The sequence below is a fragment of the Pezoporus flaviventris genome, unplaced genomic scaffold (genome assembly GCF_033815535.1).
Source record: "Pezoporus flaviventris isolate CSIRO_AGI_PZ_B2104156 unplaced genomic scaffold, CSIRO_AGI_Pfla_v1 ptg000100l, whole genome shotgun sequence".
NCBI lineage: Eukaryota > Metazoa > Chordata > Aves > Psittaciformes > Psittacidae > Pezoporus > Pezoporus flaviventris.
In genome coordinates, this window is record NW_026892648.1 from 2361781 (window position 1) to 2368462 (window position 6682).

The 6682-nt window shown below is 43.4% G+C and overlaps 1 protein-coding gene across 1 annotated transcript in view; it reads left to right on the forward strand.

The window, feature by feature from the left end:
* Positions 1-6682, forward strand: part of NUDT2 (nudix hydrolase 2) — a 213492-nt gene that overhangs the window by 100517 nt on the left and 106293 nt on the right. The gene's annotated exons all lie outside the window — the stretch shown is intronic.

Sequence of the window (6682 nt, forward strand, 5' to 3'; positions counted from 1 at the left end):
GATATGCATGGCCATTGAAGGCCACAGTGAGTGAGAAGCATTCCTGTTTCCACACTCTTATGATCAAATTAATGTTACAGCTGGGAAGGGACATGTATTCTCTCCTGTCTGTGTAAGAGACAGAAATTCAACCCAAATTCCAAATGTCAGTTTGAGTTTAAGGTACCCATTTGCAATTCAGAAAACAAAGCAAAACTTGTAATGTCTTTGTACTGGGGGGGGGGGGGGGGGAGGGAATACCTTTTCAGAGAGGTGAGGCAATTTACAAGGTAACTGAATACAATGCCCCATGTGCAGACAGGCTGGTTTCTCATAGGACCTGCAATTTCCTGCTGTTCCATTTGCAATCTGCATCAATAGCTTTGAACAGGTTTACCTTACAGTTGTGCAGTGTAACATTTGAAGAGCGCTGCTACTACTTGACAGGTTCTGTGATAGTTCAGGATCCAGTTTTTGACACAGCTCACAACAGAAACAGCAAGCTGAGAAGGGCTCTTAAATGGGTGGAATTGCAAGAGCTGCTAACAAACGTCAGAAACCTGGATCCAGAGCAAAAGTCAGCAAGCACCAGCGAGTCCTGATCATTTTTGCTTTTCCCCAAAAGCTTTGGATCTTATTAAATAAATCTGGAAAAAAAACATTAAAAACTGTTCACTGTAGCACATTCTGCTCTCAGGCAACAAGTGATCACTGCATGTTTTAAAACACGTGGTGTAGTTTGTGCACCGTATACAAGTACATCATAGACAATGGGGAAGATCCAGCATTTGTGTACACATTAACATACAAGTAAGCACTGACAGATGTCACAGGTAAGGCTGATCCCAGGACAAACCAGTGCATTGATTTGTGTCTACACCACATCCTCAAAACAAACGGAACAACTCACAAGCAACAGTACAAACCTGTTGCAATTTCAACACATACATCTTAGAAAAAGACAATGCATGTACCCAGCCCTAAGACATTGACAAGTCGGAGATAACTTTACAAAGATCAAGGTACCAGAAGAGGAAGGCACATTAACTTCTGGTTGGTCCATTTCAGTATTATTTGGATGAGCCATAGTGATTTATATACCCTGAGACTGTGGGAGGCCTTGAAAAGGAAAGGAGACCAGGTGAATGGGCAAATAAAAAGTACAAGTTTAATGAGATTTTAAGATTCAGCACCTGATTTTTCCCTTTTAATAAGGGAATCTAGAAAAGCAGTTCCTAAGAAAACAACATATTGACTCTTAGATTTTTATCCCAAATTCAAAGAATCAACATCTAGGACTACAGATATTGCACTACGGTGCGAAGGGGTTTACACACCCTCTCAGTTTCAAGCCTGTGACCAGAATTGGTATACAATCAAGTGTTTTACTTGGTATTTTTCTGGGTACAGAAAGGGTGAGGCAGGCCACATCTTCCTAACTCTGCCAACCCTGGCACCCTGCTTTAGATCCGTGTGCATCTTCTTAGACCATATCGCTCCCTGCAGGATCGTAGAGGAAAGGCTGTTAGAAAACAGTGCTCCATTTTTAGTTGGCAAGATCCGTTTCTGTAAGAGCATTTTTTTAATTAGCCAAGTACCACATGGTTTTCATAAGGAAACCCACCTTCACAGGCAAAAAAACACTTCATAATCTAAATTCTTGAAAATTAACGCGTAGAAACAAAAACGAGATGGGTATAGGCTTGACCTCTCTGAAAATGGTTCTGATTAAGCCCTTTCACAAGTACCTCCTGAGCAACAAACAAGTATCCCCTCTGTTTTTAAACTCTCAGGAATCCTGAGAGCAATACCAAACATTGTTGGGCTTTCCCCATTTCTCTTGTGCCCTTTGCCCATCCTCACCACTCACACAAGTGCCTGCTTGCAGAGGCAACGGAGAGCAGCAGAGAATATGCAGGAGATACTTAGGGCAAGATGTAGCTGTATTCTCCTTTCCTCCCTGCTTTTCCTGCAACACACAAATCCCTGGTGTCTGCGCTTCAGAGACTTCCAAATAAGTTACTGAAAGCATTGCAACACTCAGAAACTCATTTTAAGTCGAGGTCACACCAGGGGATCCAGCAGTGGGTGGCCAGCAGCACAAAGGGGGATTTCCACTTGGCTCTAAGCTAAAGAACTGTGTTCCTGGCTAGGAGTGGAGTCCAGGGGTCAGCATGGGCTGGCCAGAGCATTAGCTCTGCCTGCATCACACACAGCTCCGCAACAGTGCTCTTCAGAATGAGCTGTACCCTACTTCAGCAATTCAGCCATAGCAGCAATAGTGACAGAAGCTAATTAAGAGACTTGGACACCTTGGAAAAGTGGTATTGAAAATAAAGGCATGAGACCACCACCAACAGACCTCAGAGCTCCCACCTGGCTGCAACAATCAGCAGCCCATTTGTTACTGCTTCTTGCAAGCAAACAAAAGAGGTGACCTCCACGAAGGGTCTAGGCAAGCCTGCTTTATTTCACATCTGCATCAGGCAAGGGACATCAGTTCACAAGCTCAGTAAGTGCCCTTCAGTCGAGGGGCAGAAATTAAGACAGAAACCACCACTCAACATAGATGGATCATAACTTTAGTCTGTTAACTCTGCCAATGCAAACTATATACAAAGCAAGTGCTCAGGTAAAGGGAGAAAATCCGTATTAATATCTGGTTCAGTATCTTAATCTTTAAGACACAAAAATCTGCCAAAGATTTGAAATGTAGGCAGCAAATATATCCCCACAATGAAATTCAACAGTGTCCCCCCCACCCCGCCCTCCCCAGGGTGGGGGTCACAAGAGGGAAGGGAATCACGAGAGTCACTCACAACATGAATGTAATCTTTGTGGACAGACTAAGCACAGTAAGATCACTGGTCACTCTTGTGATGAATCTTAAAAATGGAGCTACATGGAAAATGAACAACTGAGACTACAAACACCTATTAACTATTCTTTGGTAATTTACTCATCTTGGACTAACACTAGCAGCACTGACAACAGAATCAAACAAATGGGCTCAATTCTTTACTGTAATCCCCAAAACCACCTGAAAAGACCACTATCAATTCTCCCTGAATGATTTGACTGTGCAAGGGAGAAAACTAGAGGAATTATCAGGAATAAGGTGTCTGGTGAAAAGGGTGAGTACCACCCTCAGTGCTATGCTCAAGCCAACAACTGAAAGTAGCTTCTGCTTCCTTGCGAATGTCCATCATGTAACACCCAGTAGTACTGTGGGGTTGCTACTTAGTACTTACAAGCTGGGTATTACCCAACCCATAATTCACTCACTAGTTTAGCTACCTGTGATTATGAATACTGGGTATGTAATACCCCCAAATACCCAAATTAACATGGTAGCTACTGAAAAGAGCTGAGCTGTAAAATTAACTGCTTCCTACACTCACCAGCAGCACAAAAGATCCAACATGACTGAGAAGTGAACAGCAGGAAGAAAAGTTTGAAGGTCTGGTATGATTAAAAGTTCTTTTCTCCAAGTGCCTAACATGAGATAAACCAGAGATAAACCCCAGGAACAGACCATTAGTGTCTAATCCCATCAGTCAAACATGTACAAGAGAACTGCCCAGTTCTACTATCTGAGCTAGCCTTACACCAAGTTTAAAACAAACTGAAGCTCTTGGGCATGGCTTAGTAAAATGCCAGCAAGCCCATTTCTGCTTGACTGAGGTCACCTCTGTGAGCACAATATTGCTACACTGAAGACTGGGATTATTTGGGGCGGCAGAGCTGACCCCAAACAGACCATTCAGGAAGGCATGAAAGAGCAAAAAAGAAATCACGAAGCAACATTTGAAAAGGTAAGACAGTCTGAAAATGCCACTGGGTCTGAGGAGAGCACGGTGAGCTGTTTTAAGAAGCTACTGAAGCACAGTCATCAGACTGAACTCCATCCACTGCAGGGCTGTATCTTCCATCTGAACAGTGAGGTGCACCGCTCACCTCTATGGGAGCCCAGAGAGTCCCTGCTGTTCTCCTCCACTTTGATAGGAAACCCCTGCATAGTTCCTCACTATGATACTGGATTTCAAGTCTGATATCTAACCCAACAGTGCAACAAAAAACAACCAGTCACACCAAGGAAGAAAACCTGGCTTTTCCTCCTTATCTTTGGCCAGTGTTGGCATATTGGTGCCTTTCTCTGCCTTGGTTTCTAACACTGACTGGACTAAGAGTGATATATAACCAGCCACAAAATATTCTGAAACTTAACAACTGTATTGCTACAAGCATTGAAACCCACTGAAACTGGCTAGAAATTAAGAGTCCCTGGCCCAATTTGTTTGGATCTTTGCAGCACTGTCTAGTTTGTTTCCAGTTTTTGGGGGGGAGGGGATTTTCATACAGCAGCAGGGATTGCTCCCTCCCCATGAGAAATTACTTTTGCAAGAAAGCACCCTGAAAGCAAAACACAGAGCATGTCAGACTTGAGAAATTCTACATCATTGTCCAGATTCTTCGGAGACTTGGCCAATGTTTCCCAAAAAAAAAACCCAAAAAACAAACCAACACCCAAAACCAAAAACAAAAAAAGGGCACTCACACTACCAGGCTTTAGGACCACACACTGGGGTACTAGGGGAGATAAGAGTCAGCACAGAGGGACACTTCCCAAGAGTGCCTCTTCCCTAACTAGAGACTCTATTGTCTCTGCAGGAAGATTAGTCTATGTATTTGGAGGCTGGAAGCCTCAGTCCATAGAAATGCCCTTTTTGCCCTCTCACCCAGACGTGAAATATGCTTCAATTAATAGACTGACATCAGGGCTAGGACTTCCAGATCAGTGCAGAAACAGTACTAGTGACACTAAGCACCCAGCTAGTAACTGTTGTCTCAGAAGAACTGGAAGACACAAGCAGATTCAAGTGTGTAGTTCCCATTATAAAAAGCAGCACCCAAAACCAAGCTCTCCATCAAACAAAAAGCAGACCATGTTCCCTGCGACGTATTGATTTTACACAGTAGCTGGAGGAGTAATCCTAGAAATACACATCCTGCCATACATCACCAAGATTTAGTTTTCCCTGTATACTTCCACTTATCAAAACCTCTTAAAATAACCAAAGCAGTATATCGCCATCACAGAACAACATAGCATGTCAACATCTTTAAAAAACTATCAAATTTGAGAGGTCCTTAAGTTACCCTGTGGTATATAATTTGCCCCTTTTCAGAGAAAAACCTGAAGAGCCACACACACAGAGCACCACAAACTGATTGTTTAAGCAGACAACCCACAAGGTAAGTAGAATTATGAAACACAGCAGGGAGATCCGTTCGTGAAGCACTCGTGTCAGTATGAAGTAAATGATACTTCTGGGGCAGATGCACATCATGGAGAGCTCTTTTCTTGCCAGGATTTCCACCCAGATGGGAGTGCATTGCATTCCTTGCAGGATTTTCACACAAGTCTCCACTACCAACTGGAAATGAAGCCTGAGGCTCACTGCTTGGGTTACTGATGATACTGAGTACAAAGACAAGAGGGATGGGAAGTTACACATGCAGGCTAACTCCAGGCAGTGTGGCAGGAACTGCACAAGGGACTAGAGCGGCTCTGCAGTGGTGGCTGTGATGTCCTGCAAAGACAGGGGAACAGAGCATTGTCCCAGCCTTGTCTGTTCTCTCAGCTTCAACCAACTGCCCATTTGGCACAAAAGCAGGGCAGCACAGGCACATTCTGCTCTGCTGGTGACAGGGGCAGTGGAAAGGCCTTCATCCCAGCAGAGAACAGAGACTCAGTAACACACTGAGAGTTTGGTGGAAAAACAAACTAGAAGGAACACCCTTGTCCTGCATTTTAGCTGAGTATTAGGTGAGACCATCACTCTGTAACGCACATGCTTCACATCTGGACCTGAAGGACATCAGAACTATTTTCTCCACCTGGTCCTACACTAAGCTCCAGAGTCTGAACGCAGAAGGCAGCTGGGGATTTGGGGAAAGACTGAGCTTCTCCTATAGCTAATAGGATCACAGCAGATGCTAGTGCAGTGTGAGTTACCTTGCTCCGTGGAGAACTTCTAGCTTGTGTTAGTGAAGTCCAAGAGGTACTCTAACTTTATAAAAAAACCTCATAATATTCCACTGGCTTATCAGACGAGATGGCCATCCAGAACAGCTAAAATGGGAAAAGTTTCCACAGCTTGGGACAAAATAAAAATAATCCTGTTTTTTAACCAATTTATGAAAAACCTGTGAGCTACTGCAGCAGCATACTCAGGAACCTTGGCTCATCCAGAAAATGGATAGATTTAGTTAATTTTGAATGACAAGAACACTCCCTAGCCCTAACTTCCTCTTAGCACCTCTGTAGGCCTTCAATGTAACATCACCCTGCAGAACAGACTACACAAACCCAAGATGCACAAGCTGATACCTGGGAGAGGCAGAGAAGGAACAGAAGATCAATTTTTGCTCCTGGCACTCCTGGAACTACAACTCAAATACAAATGCATGTTTTGCAACTTCTTCATTTTTGCAGTTTGGGCTTGACGGGCAGTAACCCTGTGGAATTAGTCCCTGGGCTCCAATTGAGTTCAGCTTAAATTTATCATATTCCTCTATGTATAAACAGCGTCATTAGACTTGTACTTCTAAAAAATAAGATCAACCCAGTCCAGGGCCAGGCTCTGCAGATATAGCAGCTTATCTCTTATAAATATTTTTAATATTTTTTTTTATTACA